Source organism: Sebastes umbrosus, chromosome 2 (assembly GCF_015220745.1).
Source record: "Sebastes umbrosus isolate fSebUmb1 chromosome 2, fSebUmb1.pri, whole genome shotgun sequence".
In the NCBI taxonomy this organism is placed as follows: Eukaryota; Metazoa; Chordata; class Actinopteri; order Perciformes; family Sebastidae; genus Sebastes; species Sebastes umbrosus.
Window position 1 is genome coordinate 20,416,035 of NC_051270.1, and position 17,713 is coordinate 20,433,747.

General features: G+C 40.8%; 1 long non-coding RNA gene across 1 annotated transcript; it reads right to left on the bottom strand.

The window, feature by feature from the left end:
- Positions 1 to 11: 11 nt before the first annotated feature.
- On the bottom strand, positions 12 to 8,228 carry LOC119501763. The gene is made up of 6 exons (XR_005209913.1): positions 8,161 to 8,228; positions 7,845 to 7,930; positions 7,713 to 7,760; positions 6,770 to 6,869; positions 984 to 1,956; positions 12 to 557 (listed from the first exon to the last, which is right to left on the bottom strand). It is a non-coding gene; the product is annotated as an uncharacterized LOC119501763 (long non-coding RNA).
- Positions 8,229 to 17,713: the final 9,485 nt, after the last annotated feature.

The window sequence follows — 17,713 nt, forward strand, 5'->3', positions numbered from 1 at the left end:
ATATCAGGCAGTTTATCTATAACATTTTATTTTTTTCTGCATCCCAAATCAGAAAAAACATCCAGGCGCTGCACACAGCATGCAGCTTGCTGATGAATGAGGAAGTTGAGGTGAGGAGTTCACCATTATGTATTGTCCACGTTGAGAAATTAAACACAATCATCATTTTTCTTCAGAGTGTGAGTCACTAACAGCAGTTTTTTTCCATCATTTCTTCTATTAAAATTAGTTTAAATTGATTTAAATTGACTAATGAGTAAGGTGCTGTGCAATAAATCGGTACACTTCAGTCAGTTTTACTTCAATTCTAGTCACCTCCCACCACATATACACACCCAGTCCCTCTCCACCCTGCTCTACATCCATCACAGCATTTCCTTTCTTCATTTGTCATGTCTGGTTTCACCAAGTCAGTAAGTGATTATGTGTTCCAGAGGAAAAAAAGACTTACTCTTAGGTCCACATTTCTCATTTTAGACTTTTCCAAGCAAAACATGATCTTCTGTTTTCACGATGGACGGTGCAATGTCCTATCTTAAAGCCGGGTATTCATCATTCTGAAAAAAAGAATATAAATGTTGTAACATAATGAGTAACTTAAGTATCAGGGATAATATTTCTGCTTTTAAAGATAGAATCAATTGTATTTTTAAGAATATTACATAATAATTATTCCTTGATCATCAAATGTGTTCTGGCACCTAATTAACTACTTGAATTCAGATGATCCCAACATTTAAGATAAGAGAGACTTTATTGACGTCCATCTGTATACAGTGCGGTACAGTAAGCTACACAGAGGAACAACATTGTGTTTCTCCTCTTGGTCCCTCGTGCAAAACAAAAACGATGAATGATCCAACATTCAGTGGGAGTGAAGCAAACAGACTACACATACGGTGTAAACAAGACAGGAACAAAACATGGTGCAAACATGTACACAGGACTGTGTGAAGTGTTTGTGTGTGGAGGGGGGGGGGTACCTTTTTCCAGGCGGCAGCAGGGTGAAGGGTTCATGGGACGGGTGGGGGTGGGGGGCTTTTATGATTCTGGAGGCCCTGTTTGTGCAGCCTTTAGTTTAAATATCATCGCTGGAGGGGAGAGAGGTCCCAATGATGGACTCGGATGACTTCACTATCCTCTGTAGGGACTTGCGGTCTAACTTGTTGCGGCTTGCATGTCAGACAGTGATGCAGCTGTCCTGGGGAGGCTGGCTCTCTGCAGACGGCGGAGGCAGTGGAGACACTGTTGTACCTTCTTGGTTAGGGAGGTGCAGTTGCATGATCAGCTGAGGTCATTAGCGATGTGCACAACAAGAAACTTGGTGCTCCTGACTTGCTCCATGCAGGAGCCATTAATGAGGGCCTTCCTGAAGTCAAATGTCATCTCTGTCTTAAGAGACAAGTTGTTTTCTTGTTTCTCAATGTCAACAAAATGAAAGAGAGACAAAGTGGAGAAATCTGTGGTTAAGTGACCAGGTGCTTCACAATTGAATTGAAGCTTTATAACACGTAAAATGAGTGAAAGATTCCCCTTCAACATGTTATTTTTATGGAGGCACCTTTACATTTAATGGATAAATCCAGATGTGTAGTGCAGCATTTCCCTTAACCTGCAATTGACCTTCAACGCATTGTATTTTTTTCCTGTAAAATAAAAAACACCTGTGGTTTAACTGTCTATACAAAACATGTTTGATGGTTGGTTGGTCATAGTTATGTGCCCACCAAAGGTCTGTGAGGTTAATTTGTGGGAAGTTAATTCCTCTGCCAAGAAACGAAATGTTCTCAAAAATAATGTGCAAAAGGCGGGAAAAACAATAAAACTGACCACAGCATGCTGCCTTGGTCATGTCATGGTGCAGGAGCTGCTGGTTCCACTAAACTTACTCATAGTGTTGGTCTGGAGAGCAGCTACTGTGTGTGAGACTGCGACGTAATAATTCCTGTCGCAGGGCTGAAAAATAAAACAGATGGTTTTTGGGAAACATAGGAAGAAAACAGCAAAAACACGATACTTGTTTTTAAAGTACAACTGAGTCACCAATCTCTCCTGTGTGGAAAAATCCTCCACATACTTTCCACTTGTGAAACAGCGCCAAACTGTGGAGGATCAAAACGCAGGATGGTTTCAAGCTGCAGAGTCTTACTTTAAAAAGTTACATTTCTATGTTCACTGATGTTATGCAACACATTTCCCTGAATTGTGTGCACTTATGCAGTATTGGGGAGGAACTGGTATAAAAGAACGTATAAATATTTGCGAACAAAAGAGACATTACGTTCCTACTAGAATGGTGTATTCGGAGTATGACTTAACTTCCTGGGCTGTTTGGTCTCACTATGAGATTTATGAGCTGTCTCTGTCGAAGCCTCTGGAAAGCTGCCTGGCTTGTATCAAAGTGATTTACCTTTTCTCTTCTTCTTTATCTGTCTCTGCTTTCCATACATAACATCCATATCTCAACAGAGATTTAGCTCCACTCTGGATGTTTTCACAGCGATTTTACGTGTGAGTGATTTGTGTTTGGTAGTGAAAACCTGATCAACTGGCATTACTGCAGAGCATGATGTAATGTTTTAGATTTGGCTTTCCTACTTTTCTGTCTGTTATAATTTTTTCCACTAATTTCAAAACAACAATGGAAATTACTTGAGTTAGACAGTCCATTGCAGTTAAAACAACATCTTTACTTATTGCTGTCAAAGTTGCATTACATTTGCATGGTAATGTAAGCTATAGGCTGATTTGGGAAAGTTTGCATTACCAAGCAACACTAATATATCTTTGACAAAAAATAAAAGCATATTATCTAAACAAAGTGTTTTAGCAAGTTGATTTTAACACTGCAGAGTAATTAATGAAAAAAAATGATATGCATTAAATGTTGAGCTGTGACATAAAACATTTTTAAAAGACAATGTTTGTTGGGGAATACACATTTTCTTGGCGAGAGTTAAACGAGAAGATTGATCAAACTTATGTCTGTGCATTAATTATGAAACTAGCACCAGCAGCTGGTTAGCTTAGTTTAGAATAAAAAACTGGAAATGGGAAAACATCTAGCCTGCCTCTGTCTAAAGGTAACAAAACACACCTCTAAAGCTTATTAAAAGAGTTCTTCCTCGATTTAGTGTTGCATTCCTATAACATTGTCGGACTCACGATGGACCATTAAAAAAAAACTAGAGTTAACAGAACAGCTGTTTTGTGTGGAGTCTCCGAGGATTTTCAAATCTAAAAAAGTTTGTGTAATGTGTGCCAAGAAGCTTTAACACATGAGCCTTGGGAACGCTTGTTTTTCATGTGTGGTTCTCCACCCCGGCTTCACCAAACTGTGGACAGGCAGCTTAGAGACTGAGAACCAGATGGCCACAGCTGGATGGACAAATTGGGGGGATGTGTGAAGTGATAGAGAGGTGGAAGGAAAGAAAATTTAGAGGGTTTAGAATGGCTTGTTTACGTAGCTATACATCAGACCGGCAATAGGTCATCCAGCGTTGTCTCTCATGACCACGCCCCCTTTTTGGGGGAAAACAATCCTGTGTCCCTCATAGACAGTAACAGCGTTAACATAAAAAGTTGAAACATGTCTCCAAATTTCTACTTTACACAAACCGGTAATAGTAGTAACACTATGCTGAAGAGTTGCGGTGTAGTTGGTTGCAACAACAACAAATCAAAAAATGATGATCTCCGATTTGTTCCCCTGCCATGTCGTAAAAAAGATATGATAGAGAGGCTTTAGGGCTGCTAGGAAGACCAGACCAGCATCGCGTCATCGCCAAGGCGGCGCTCCCTTTTGGGGGAAAGAAACTCGCTTTCACAGGAGAGAAAATGGAAAAATGACGAAAAGCTGTTGTGTAGCGGGTTAACCGAGGTTTTCACACTGAGATTTGAGGCACATACGACACGTTAATATTCACTGTCAGTGTGGTAAATGGCTAAATGATGCTGGTGACAGTGATGGCGACCTAACGTTAGCTTGAGTGGGAGGCTGCTGCAGTAATACAGTCATACATTAACAATATAGCAGCGTCAGACTGTCGTCTCCAACTAAATCTCAGCCTATAGATCAAACAGTTGTCTATTAACACGTTGGTTATGTACAGACAACACTTAGCCTAACGTGATTCAATCAAATATGTAGAGATGTCTGGATAAGCAATATCCGGCCACTATGTTGGAAGGGGGAAGACTGAAGGGACATGGTGGCGATCAACCTCAATCTATTAAGGTATTGTGAACGCTCAGGTTCAGGCAAGGTTGCAAAATAATTATAAGACATGTGTATAAAACAAACATTTGTATAACAAGAGATGAATGCATATGAATTTGACAAAATTATAATCCAAACATATGTGAAATTAAATTGAAGTCTATGGGATCTTCGGTTTTCTTTCCCCCAAAAGGGGGTGTGGCCTTGACTTTTTGCAAATTACCCGTATGTACCGGCCTGATGTATTGAAGGGTGGAGGGCGAGATGAGCAGCAATGTGTCCATGACTTTTTGCCTGATGTCACACCAATGTTCTCCAGCTGTTTGCCTCCAGCTCGCTGCTTGAAGTAGTAAAAGTGGTACTATTTGTCAATTTGTAACTTTTCAGATAAAATATTAACCGTAGACTGCACTGCACATTCAAAGGCCTGAAGACATGCAGTTATGCAGAAGTTCATACAGCTAGAAAACGATTGAGCAACCTAATTTGAGGTTGTCAGCATTCTCACTGCTCCCCGTCATCGCTCAAGTCTGAATCAGTCTGAATTTTATGCACAGGATGTGAAGAGCATCTGCTAGTCTGCTGACGACAAATGCTAGAGGTCGCAGAGAGCAGACGAACACTCTGACGAAGCACTTCCCGAGATTCCACAACACGGTGCTACAATACAGAGTTACCTTGGAAACCAGATTGGGTGGGGCTGCTTGAAGAGTGACAGCGTGGGTTTGACTTGACAAGTGAGGGGTACTGATGGATGGCTGTTTTTCATCAACTGAATTATATGTTGAGTCACATGAGACGCTAACACACCCTTGAGATGAGGTAACTTCAGTGTCAGGAGTCCCGAGGAGGAGCAGAGGGATCAGACAAGATATTTTATCATTTCAATTCTTTGGTCCTCTTTTTAATTTACAGTGATTTACAGAGCTTTTTGGGGGTCTTTTGGGGAAAGTCCAAGTGAAGTTTCAATTCTCATCAAAGCAAGTCTCAAGTCGAGTCACAACTTCAAGTTCAGGTGACCGAATGCGAAAATTACACATCATTTGTACATTTTTACTTCCAAAGCTGTGTTAATAGTGTTTTTAACACATTTGAGACAAAATCCTTTCAATGCACAGGCCCAAAAATTCAAGGTGTGCAGGACCTGCCTGTCACCGAGGTTTTAGTCCAGAAAACTTGAATGATGACATGAATGTCTTTGCTTTCAAGTCTCAGGTCAAGCCTTAACTTTGTGGCTTATCTGTTTTTTTGGCCACTCAGGGGCAGCGGAAACAAGCTATGAACACAACACTAATATTATCACCTTGTTAGCAAACAGTTGCAATTTAATTTTTAACAGTTTATTTCTGTTTTGGTCTCCACCTGAGGGAAATGTCTGGCTCTTTAGCTGCTAAATGCTCAACTTTGTCTGTCTCTCATTTAGGTATTTGGTTTTTAGAGCTTTTGTGTTGAAAACAGCTGCCAGTTGTGGCCAGAGTGAAACAGGAAGGTTGAATTGTGGACAGTAAAATCAAAACAATGACGCTAGCAGTGTAACAACAAAGATGCTAAACTGATCTGTAGAGATTGCAACATGGGGTGATTTATCTGTGGGTTCGTCACTACGACTTACGACTACTAACTTTCAGACACAACTTGTACTTAGGATGTGCAATCTTAACTTTAAAAGACACTTTGTTCACTTGTGGAATATGACAAAGTCTCCCACCTCTTCCTCTGCTCTAACCGTGGGTCTATCCTGATACAAGAACAGTGCTCTGAAAAGCTTCATAATCGCAGACCTTTGCCCTCCACCTTTGCAGACAGCTATGTGTGCACAGTTTAGTCATAGTTTATACCTCCTCAGTCAAACCTGGCAGTAGTCGTGCTATTTCCAGGATGGCAGTCTTTTTGGACATTTCTGCATCAATCAGGCATGTCGAAACCTGTGTTTTCACACCATGACACCAGGTGTAAATAAAAATGACCTTAACAGGATAACACATGTGCTTCCATTTCTGCAGTGTGTTGTGTGTTTGTGTGAGAGAGGAAGAAGAAGACAGAGAGAAAGGAAAAGTGGTCTAGGTCGAGGTGTACACTGTTAGTGTGCTCCTTTAACCTGTGCCCTCACAAACAGTCCACCGTTTGGCTATGGTGAATTCACTCGATGTCAAAAGGAGGAACTTTTTCTGTGGGTTTAATTTTCCAGACTGTCCCATGGTTTTAATAAGGCCAATGGGAAAAATAGAGGACACAAGTCTGCATCTTGTTTACCCGCCGCTATGAAAAAATAGCCCCTTTGTCAGGGTTGCAAAATAAGCTTCGCAGACGTGCACAGAATTTGGGACCCATGTGAAAACGTCTGTGCCTTCTTCCTGTTGTTACACCAACTAAGACTGATTGTCTTATGAAACAGAGGCCTCAATTCATCACATTAATGAATTCATGATTAGGCCGGAAGTGGAAAGGTGAGGATATTCACACAGACAGGGCACATTTCCAAAGGATTTACAGTAAAGGCAGCAAGGTAGAGAGTCACTCTGACTGACCAGGGTCAGTCTCGTTACTCACACTGTTGGTGTTTGTCTGCGACGTGCGTTCGTGCACTGCCACCCTCGCAACAACTTGCTTCGTCATCTCTCACTGAGCAGCAGGTCGTCTTCAAAAGCTCCTGGAGAAAGAAGACAAGGAGGTGCTTTGAGTGGACAGAACTTTTGCTGGCCTTCAGGAGATGTAAAACAGACCAATGCAGATCCAAATAAGCCAGCCAACAGTCAGGCAAAACATATACAGGAAAACACAAAGATGTTGTTGTTGGTACGTAAATACATTAATCCCCTTCTGCAGTAAAGACTGTTTGTGGCCAAAATGCTGAACCAATTTGGATCCATGACCTAGCTGTTTTACTTGTGGTATTTTCCCCCGTCTTTAAAACATTTAGCCTTAATGAGTAGGCAGTTTCCATTATGTTCTGTTTCACCACGTGCTTTATTAGACAATAGGCTGTTTTCTCTAGATTATGGTCGGCTGACATGCACACAGCATAGAGCAGGTCAGAGCAGGGTATATTCCAGCTCTCCTGCCTGCCTCCTACAACTTCCTGACGACTTCAACGACGTAAAGCAGACTTTAACTGTGGCGACTCCATAGGGAAGCAAAATGAGGGTTTATGAGACCCTAGCAAGTGAAAAAATTTAATACAGAGTCTCGCCCTCTCTCTGCCGTGTGTTTTTCTCATTGTCGCCACATTCCCTCTCTCGCCAAAGTACTTTTAAGGCTTGAAGGCAAAACTATTTCCCTACCAAACAGCAATTTTTTGTCGAAACTCACCAATTTTGTGCGCCACAAACACACACAAACATGTGATTATCATCCTTAAATATTTTCTGCAACTGAGCCCAGATGATGCAGACAAACTTTCCAGACCAGTGAGGGGAAATATCATTAACTGTGTACCTTGGCATCACCATTACTCACTCATTCCCGTCTAGACGACATGGACATGCCAGCTCACCTGGGGCTGTATGAAGGAGGAGGCCCACCTGCCTCCTCACAGGTGAGCCTGTTTTGGGAAATACATGGCACTGTTTCTATTAACATTATATGGCAAGGTTTGGTGGGAATTAATGATCAACAGAAAGAAAACAACCTCTGTCATTTGAGACGAGAGTGTAGGAAACCACAGTGTGGCTTGTTCCTGAACTGGAAATGGTCTGCTTAGCTGACAGGAGCCTGTGTGGAGGTTTAACGAAAGCACTCATGTACAGACCACCACAGTCCCCTCAACACACACATAGTCAGACACCTCCATAAATATACACATCCACAGAAATACACAGACACCTCAGCAAACACAGTCTGCAAAGTACACCGACATTTGTGTATTGCATGTGGTTACCTCAGGATCTTGTGAATGAAACAAGAATTGAAGAAGTACTTGAGTACGTGAGTTATACACTGACCTCCGTATCAGCCGTGCCAACATGAGCACAGCAGGGCAGGAGAGGCTTGATTCAGAGGGGGGTGGTGGAGGAAGGGCAGAGCAGCTGTGAATGATGAGCAGTCTGCTGGAGTTGCTGAGTGAAGCTTGGGTCACAGTTCACACCCAGACATTGATTCTACCAGTGGCTAACAGGATGGATATAATAGCATTTCTTCAGCATTGGTAGGGCGGTGATGATGTTGTGACTATAAAGTTTGATCTCTCCTGCAAAGACGGACAAGAACTGATATGACACGATTCTACAAAAACCCTGGATTATGTTCAGTTCGACCTTTCTGCTACATTCATTGCCAACATCGTTTAAATTCTTTCTTTGTTAAGGTAATGGAAATATTATGGTTTTGGCAAATAAACTATGGTTTAAGTGCGGTTATGGTTAGGCAACTAAAACACTTGGTTAAGGATAGGGAAAGATTGTGGTTAAAGTTTATTAAAAGGCGACTGTTAATTGTAAGTCTGTGACAGAACACAAACTCCAGTCTCCCATGCTACACACCCATTCACCACCCTGACCTCCATCCCCTCCAAATCATCCAATATGAACATAATTCGTAGGTATACAAGGCTGGGTAATAATGTGTTTTGTACCAATTTACTAGAAATTCCCCTTACTTTATACTACTGCCCTAAAAACACCGTGTTTATAGTTTGCCTGGCCTTCCAGGTAGCCATTAGTTTCAGTTCTTTTCAGTGAAGTTAAAACTAATCATCAAAATTTGGGCCTTTAATCTTAAGTTTTGTATACACTTGTCAATACAGCACTACAAAACAGACTGGACAACTATGTTAAACTCTCAGACACAACCCTGAAGTGGCTCAATCAATCAGTTAACTCCAGGAACTCCTGTATCTTATTTGTTTGAATATGACATGATCTGCATGGAGTTCCCCAAGGCTCAGTCCTTGGGCCTCTTTTATTTAACAATTACTTGCTTCCATTAAGCCAAATAATTCAAAACAAACTGAAATTTAAAATGTTTTAGTTAACTTGAATGCATCAACAAGATCATTACCCTTGCTACTGCATTACCATGCAATGTGACTGTGTAACTGTGATATGAATAATGCTGAGTTAATGTTTACTGTGATGAATTCTCTATCTCAGGCATGTTACAAGTCTCTGCAAGTTGATGTTCATATTATATCTGGAGATACTAATGCCTCGACTCACTTCTGGTACCATGTCCTTCTCTCTATTTATTTATAGGGGGATAATACATTCGTCAGTGTAGGTGGGATTTTCAGCTGATCGCCATAGCTGCGTGAAACTGCCGTGACATCATCTTCAATGCGACACTCGATGACTCCTTTCATTACAACCAAACAGAGGAATGTCTGCATTTCATCGATTGTACTGCGTAGTTTTGCGTGCTGCAATTTTTTTAAATCTGGGCCGAGTGAATAAAAAAATGATGGTCGCTGTTAATGGTATCTTGGCTATTTAAAAATTGCGGGTTTGTGCAGGATGTCTCGTGTTCTCTCTGACCAATCAGTGGTCTGCAGTGTTTGAACTCCACCTAGTATCGGCTCCGCTCGCTTGGAACCTTGACCGAGGAGGTACCAAAAAAAGCACCAGGTACCAGATACACAACTTTTGCTGATGAAAAAACAAAAAAGAGTGAGTCGAGACGTGCCGTAGCCTATTTGCAGTGGAAATGTTGCATAAGTGAAAGAAAACTGGATTTACTGTTCTCTACTGACAAGTCAGTTCCCACACATTAAAACCTTTATGGGCTGTTCACACATTGATGTCACATTACCTTCACACCTGACTGAGAGTCTTTGGAGACATATTTATTTTTATATTTCTCATTGCTGAAATAAACTGAGCTCAATGGTAACCTGGACGCTAGAAAGGTAATCTAAAAAAGTGAATTAGCTAAAACAAACAAAACCACTGGAATGATATTTCAAGCCAAGATATAATGATCCGAATAGTGTTCAGGCAAAGGGAAAGTGGAGGCAGTTACATCACAACAGCATCATCAAAGAATAATTTCACGTGGGTGAGGATATCATACCACCTTTTATTGTATTACCCTTTCTTTTTTTCCCAATGCACCATCCCCCACACTCCTCTTTCCTCTCCACTACCTTTTTTGGTCTCAGTCTGAACGCCTCTCTCCATTTGGCTCCATGTGAGAATGACAGCAGCCCTCCTCACACCATTTGCCACAGTGCTGTTTTCTGAGGGAAATGTTTTACAGACTGTGCCACAGAGAGCCAAACACTATAACCACAACGCTTTTTCGCCTACAGTGTGTTTGCTACTTGAATATCAGAATATTAACAGCTCACAGGAGAGCATCTTTGTCATCTCAGACTGACAGCCGAATAAAGCTATCTTAATAAACTCCAGGGATCCTTTGGCTGTGTAACTGACAATACTGCAGGTTGGTTGTGACTCACGTGTTATGGCACAAAAAAGAAATATAACCAAGCTGTGAGAAAATGACTCACAGTCTGTGGATGGGCACGCTGACGGACCTTATGACATTATTTCCCAGCAGAATACTTTTCTGCATGGAGAACACATTAAGAATGAACTGAAAAGAGTTTCCCAAAGCTTCCCCTATTAAAGTGGGCACACCATTATAGTTCACCACTGCAAATGGAGTTACAAGCCTATTAAAAACCTCACACTCTTGGAAACAAAATGATCTTGTAACAAAGCCAGAATAGTTTGGTGTATGACTTACTGCTTCATTACTCAGTTGTGCCAGTAACAGAAATGTCTGATTTGTGTTGTGCTTCCGAGAAAAAGTAACAAGCGAGAGGACAATGGAGCTGCAAAAATCACAAGGACCAAAACTCAATCAGAGCTTCCTAAAAACATTGTCCCCTGCCTCACATCCACCATGGCTGACTTTGTAGTTATTCATCAGACAAAATTCAAACTGTCCATGCTGAGTAATCTGTCACATCCTGCGGCTTTGAAGACCATTAAATAGATGATGTAGATGAAACAAGTATGACATCATCACAGCATGTATATGCGTGCATATGTGTGTTTATGCGTTTGATGTCTCTCTCCCTTTCTATTCTCCTATAATCACGCAGCTCATCCTCCCCTGAAGGAGATTACATCAGAAACCACAAGCCAATTACTAATTTAAAAAGGTGAAAATGGGGACATTTTCCCACATTGTAGAGGCTTATGTGACCTGCTGTTCATCTGCCTCACTGGAGGTGTGAAGTGCAAATACAGGTAAAGGAAGTGACATATCAGTGATTAACCCCTACCTGTATGGAAAACAAACATCTCTCCTGATATTTATGTGGATACTGTATCTCAGTTTGAACTACAGTTGAACTAAACATTGCAGAAATGGATTTAAAGACCTCCAGACACAGAAGTATATGAATCATATACAGTACAATCTAAATAAAACTGCTGCTGTTGCAAATGTGACAATGACGTGGAGAGGCATTGTGAAAGTTTTTGTGTGTTGTGGTGATGCTTCGGTCAGTGGTGAGTGTCTTAGAGCCAAAGAGGAAGTCTGGAGGTTTCTGAGGTGGGGTCAAATTGCAAAATGTATGAAGATAGGAAGTAAAACTAATTTTCTTCACTTATAGATTTCAAGTGAAAAATATCATACCAATTTACTGACACAATAACTAGGTTTAGAAGCATGAATGAAATGTTTTGGGTGAGTTACTACCTTTTGCAGACATGCAATAGAGTTGTGATGTCCCATCAAACAGTTGTGACAGATGCACTTACAGTTTAGAGAAAGTTAACACTGTTTCAAAGAAATGAGCCAAAGGGGATGTGAAAAACTGTAAACTGCTATGGAAGTGTGCCAGTAATGGCACTCTCTTCATTATGTAAGTTATCCAGATGATTGTTCATTTAAATCAAGCATATTGACCTTTGCAACACCCAGAAGAAGAGTAACTGAACAACCCTTTCTGCAATCGTGTATAATACAAGTTTGTCTCCATATGCATACATGCCTCATACTCCAGATAGAGTTGTTTCAACAGCAAGCTGTTTGAAGTTGGCAGCGAGGGAATATCTGACCGATTGTATCATTTGAATGAATTTGAAGTGCATTAATGGTATCTTGGAAAAAGCAGGAGCTTGTAAATAACTCTGATGACTCTGTTTCTCGAAGAGCAAACTCTGACATCACACATGAGTCTCTTTAAGGACATGTTTGGTGTTCCATCCACTGCAGTGGGAATGTGTCTAATTGATATGATTGCAGAGTAGTTTAGCTTTAACATATGTTTCTCTCTTTTTGTTGAGAGTTTTCCCCTTCAAATTGCTCTATCAAACTTTTTAAGCCAGTGAGTCAGACTCCACAACATCATCATTTGGCAAAAATATTAGGCAAATAAAATATCCTGTACCGACATTTTAGATTAATTTGGTGCCGTTTTCCATCTGTCTGCATGACAGGAAAGAGGAGATGAATCGGAACGGCTGTTTGACTTCACTTCCCACCCACTTTTTATCAAAAAGTCTAGTCTTTCCCGAAGTTAAAATGTGAATAATTCCAGATGAATTATTGGAATAATAAACTTCATGCATGTATTACAGAATAAGAAAAATGCTTTCCATTTCCTACAATCCACTATTCATATCTTATAACTACCATTCTGAGAGGTCAAATGTTTAATGTAACCATAAATTCAGGGTGGGAGAGTAAATATACCGTGAAATGGAGAGCTGCTTTCAGTCTAGAGTTTGTGTGTGTGTGTGTGTGTGCTGTGTGTGTCCATGTACAGGAGTAGAGTTCATTATTGACTTAAACAACACTGACCCAGACGGTGAGTCCCTGAAGACCAGACCAATGAAAACAGCACCTCTCTTTTGTGGTTGTGTTCAACGCGGCCCTTTTCCCTGTGCAAACGCAGCCCGTCTGACTGAACGTCACAAACTCACACACACCCACTCGCTTCATCTCCGCAGGCCCTCGGCTGCGGTGGAAACTCTGTGGACAGTGACATCAGCATTTCGAGACCACTGAGTAACATTACAGAGAAGAGTGGAAATGTAGTCCTGGGCAACGAGTAACATCACAACACCACGGCACCTTGTTACTCTCATTAGTGCACCACAATCACGGAAGCAAAGGCTTTGGGGCAAGACAATCGTGGATGACCACACAAGGACACACACAAAGTACAGAGGAGCAAAAACATCTCTCTGGGGAGATAAAGTGAGCTCATGTATTCTCGTAAATCTTCTCCGCTTTCGAGAAAAGTCTTGCTTCATGATAAAAACATTAATGAATCACCACTGATGCTTAAATGGCATGTTCTGGACAGCCTTGTTCGCTATCTGACTCTTCAATATCTCAAGAGCCACCTTTAAACAAACACTCTGAGGGGGTCAAGCTTTCCCCTGATATGTTTATCTGTGTTGTGAAAGATAAGAGCTTCTCGTAAATTCTTGCTTATTTGCTCTAGACTCTCTCCTGCGGATTGGAAGCATATGGTTTCATTGCATAACAGACAAAGAGGGCAAACATGGGGAGAGATGACTTCACATAATTATAAGAAATGGTAGGTCGGTAGACTCCCCTGTGGGGCTACAGCTTTGAATTCTGGCCACTGGCCTTCCCTGCAGAACCCAAGGTCCTTAGCACATGCTTGAAAACAAATGGAGGGTTAGTCAATGTTTCCTTTTCCCAGGAATCAGCAATTTAACACAGTTTGACACAACCCAGAGCACCAAGAGTTCCCCATCCACACGGCTGCATTAAACTAACATCTGTTGAGCACGATTCACTTCAGATCACTTCAAATTACTTTATTAATCCTTCAAGATACGCAAGTCTGCAAACATGCAGATTACAAATAAAGACTGGAAGAAAACAAGGGATCTAAAAAATAATAGCAACATAAAACATAAAAATACTAATAATAGATAACTGAGTTTTTTTAATGTTTAATGGCTTCTGGAATCCAATTTTTTTCTACATTTGCTTTTACATACCAGTCTTCCTGAATGCACTAAAGAGTCAACCTGCATTTAAATTGGCTTTTTGAGAATCCACTCTGAACTTCATTGTGCAAGAAAACATTTTGTTGTTGTAGCTTGACAATGAAGTACCAGAAGACTAATAAAAAGGTTGAAATACGTCCAATGATAGTATAAAATATCAGCATAACTGTCAAAGGAGTTAATAGAGAGGCTGCATATACTGTGGGGGAAAAAAGTTCGGAAACTTGTGTTTGATGGATTATTTTCTGTTGTTACAATGCTAACTGGCATTGTATTTTACATGGTTGGAAAGCCTGTTTATTTACCTTCACAATGATGTCCAGCTTGTAAGGATCATGCATTTGTGGGATGAGCAGCACAGCTGATTATGTGGGTAGTGCCCAAGAAAAATTTGCCAAAATGCTCCATCAATGGTAAACAGTGTATTCTCCTGTTGGTATTGACTCTTGTTGTGAGTTGTTTGGTGGATTGGGTGATTGAACTCTCTATCAGTAACAAGGAACAATTTGCAATTTTACACTTTATTCATTTAATACACCGTCAGGAGCCTCAGTAGCGGGTGGAAGATCCATACGCAGCCACAACAGCCTGGCACCTCCTCCTCATGCTGGTCACCAACCTGGTCACACGTTGCTGTGGGATGGCGTTCCATTCCTCAACCAGGATTCATTGCAGGACAGCCAGCGTGGATTACATACAAATTGATTTCGTGCTGACCATCACGAAAAGGATGTGAAATTCGTGTCTATGTACACAAATCAATACATTAAAGGTCGTGACTATTTCACGAACTGCTGTGCAACTGGGCTGTACATGGAAATGGTCATTAGTTGCTGTACACTGCTTTACTAAATACAGATTAGAGGCTCCCACTGGTTTGAAGAAAAGGAATAAGGGAGAACTTTTCAGCTCCTGCGAATGTTTAGCACATCGATGCAAACATTTCAGATTATTTTATGTTTTCTTGATGGTGTGTTTTAACCTATTTCCTTCTCATTTTGTTCCTCATTTGCTGTCTTACCTACCCTATAAAATATTCTGCCTGATAACAGAGCTCCAGTAAATCCCCATGCTTTCATTCACCCCTTTTAAGGAGCAAAATATAGTCAAACCACAAGTATTCCTGATGTGAAATGAAATGCGGTTGAACTGGCATGCTAGAGGCAGCATGACTACTTTGCCGTCTCTGCCATTCATTTATGTTTTCATAAATGGGTTTTGTTGTATGTGGCTGGCTAGCTCTGCAGACGATTACTGATAGGTCAAACTATGACCCATGTCCTCTGTCTGGTTCTGAGTTTGATTCAGAGCTAAACATAAATACCGTCCACATTCCACACATCCCAGATGCCATGCCCCCTCTTACAGTAGCAGGCACCATTTTTCACATATTGTATACATTACTATTTTCCAGAAAACACTGCAGGTATGAGCCGCCCTCCAACCTTGTGCTGAACTAAAGCAGAGAGTGCAGATGTGTTTATTCTTTGGCTGAACAAATGTGTTGAGAGTGAAGATCTTTGCAGGTTAAGGGCACTCTGACTGATGGGAAATGGTACACAAGAAGGGAGTCAACTCTAAGCTGATATAACACAGCTGTCTGGCAGATTGTGTTGCACTAAAGTGCTCAAACAGTCCTCATTAACATTGCTTGGTTACATTTAATGGGCAGTGAGGAAAGGTGAAATACAGTTGGGATGGAGAAAGTGCTCCATGGAGACCATGTGAAAGCAGATCTGGGTTGAGTGTTTATCACCCCAAAGGGATGCTCCTCCAGATGTGCAGAGCACACCATAAACACATGTAAAAATTCACATACATGTGCAAAGATGAACCAGCAGAAATACTCACACTTTCTCACATGCAGTCCAGTATGCACACTTCCTCCACCCAAGTTAGTTAGAGAAAATTAGAGAAATTCCATACTAATATGCTATTCAGTACGCTAAAACAGTATGTGAGAGTTTTTAGTATGTCCAAAATCTTAGTCTGAAGTATTCTATAACGTGTCTTCTTTCAGACTAATGGAAAGAAAACATCCAGATTACATATTTAGGTGTTGTTTATTCTGCTACACTTTGTCTATTTGCGTTTGTAGATTTCTCCTAAATTCCCCAATAGTTAGCATTTGATAATGCCTCATTTGCATATTTAAACATAAAATTTCAGAAAACTTGTAATACAAAAAAAGAATTGTCTTAATCAACTGGAGAAGTGATGGTGATATCTATTAGTTGCTTTTTTCCTATTCACCTGTAATGTCTTGCAAAATGTAAGGAATTTTACAATCCATATCTTTAAAGGCTGTTTTCTCAAAATATGTTTTTTCTCTGAGCCAGAGATCTCTACTTCAGTAGCACTTAAATACACCAAATTTTCCAGTTTCATTCCTATATAATACTACTAATAATAATATATTCTGAAGGGTTTTACCGAGGTGTTTGATCATACTGTATATCATTCATAGCCTAATTTATAGAATGTTTTATTCCTAAAAACATAGCGGAAATTGGATTTTTTATGGCTGTTGACAGTATTTTCTGATTTATGATGTTATAAAAAGAGATACCAAAAATCCCCTCCGTAAAAACATTTGACTCTAATACAACAAAATAAAACAAGGTTTGTTTTTAACCTAACATATTATTGATATGTCAGTCTGGACCAAAGTGGTGGACCGACTGACCAACATCGAAAACCAACAAAGAAAACACCATCTACTGGTGAAGACTGTGTGATATGATCAAAAGCTCCAGAACAGCTAATAAATGAACCGTGAAGGGAGATTGTTGTGTCAACAGTTGTTTCCGAGTTCAAAAATGAACTCAAAGAGAGTAAGGCTCTCAAACAGATCACAAATTGTGCCTCCTCGCCTCATTTCACAACTCTCAGACTCGGCAACAAACACTTTTAAGCTCTTCACAGACACAAATATTGACTTATCTGCTTTTTTCATGCTGTGATTGTTCACATTTTATGACTCAAACTGTTATTCTGTGAGAACACGCACTTAAGAAGCAAAAACTCTGTCATCCTTTGGCTCCATGTCCACTGAGGCGGGGCGGCGGGTTGTGTGCTTGGCCGTGTCCTCATGGGAGTGAACTGTCCTTTTAAACCACACCAAACAGCATCAGCGTTTATTAAAGCCCCGGTCTCGATTACAGCCTCCTCCTTTAACTCATCTGCTTGGAAGGTTTGGTTTGCCACAAGACGAAAGCAGGGAGCAAAACCCTCCTTTGAAAATGAGCGTGAGCTGGTTCCCCTTGGGGCCTTCATGCAATGAGTCGGACAAAAGACTGGCAGCGTTGTACAGGTGGGAGGAAAGATGGCGGACTCAATCAGTAGTGAGTCTCCAGTCAAACCCCAAACAGCTGGATATACTGCACTTACAACCATAGAGCGGCAGCAAACTTCCAGACTCATGAAAGGAGAAGAAAGCATAGTTGAGGCTTATCTTATATCCTGCTTTCATAAAGAGAGCCAGCACAAAAAAGCTGGTTTACACTTGTGTGCTACACTGAAGTTTTCTGAAGGGAAGTCTCTTATCACGGCCAGA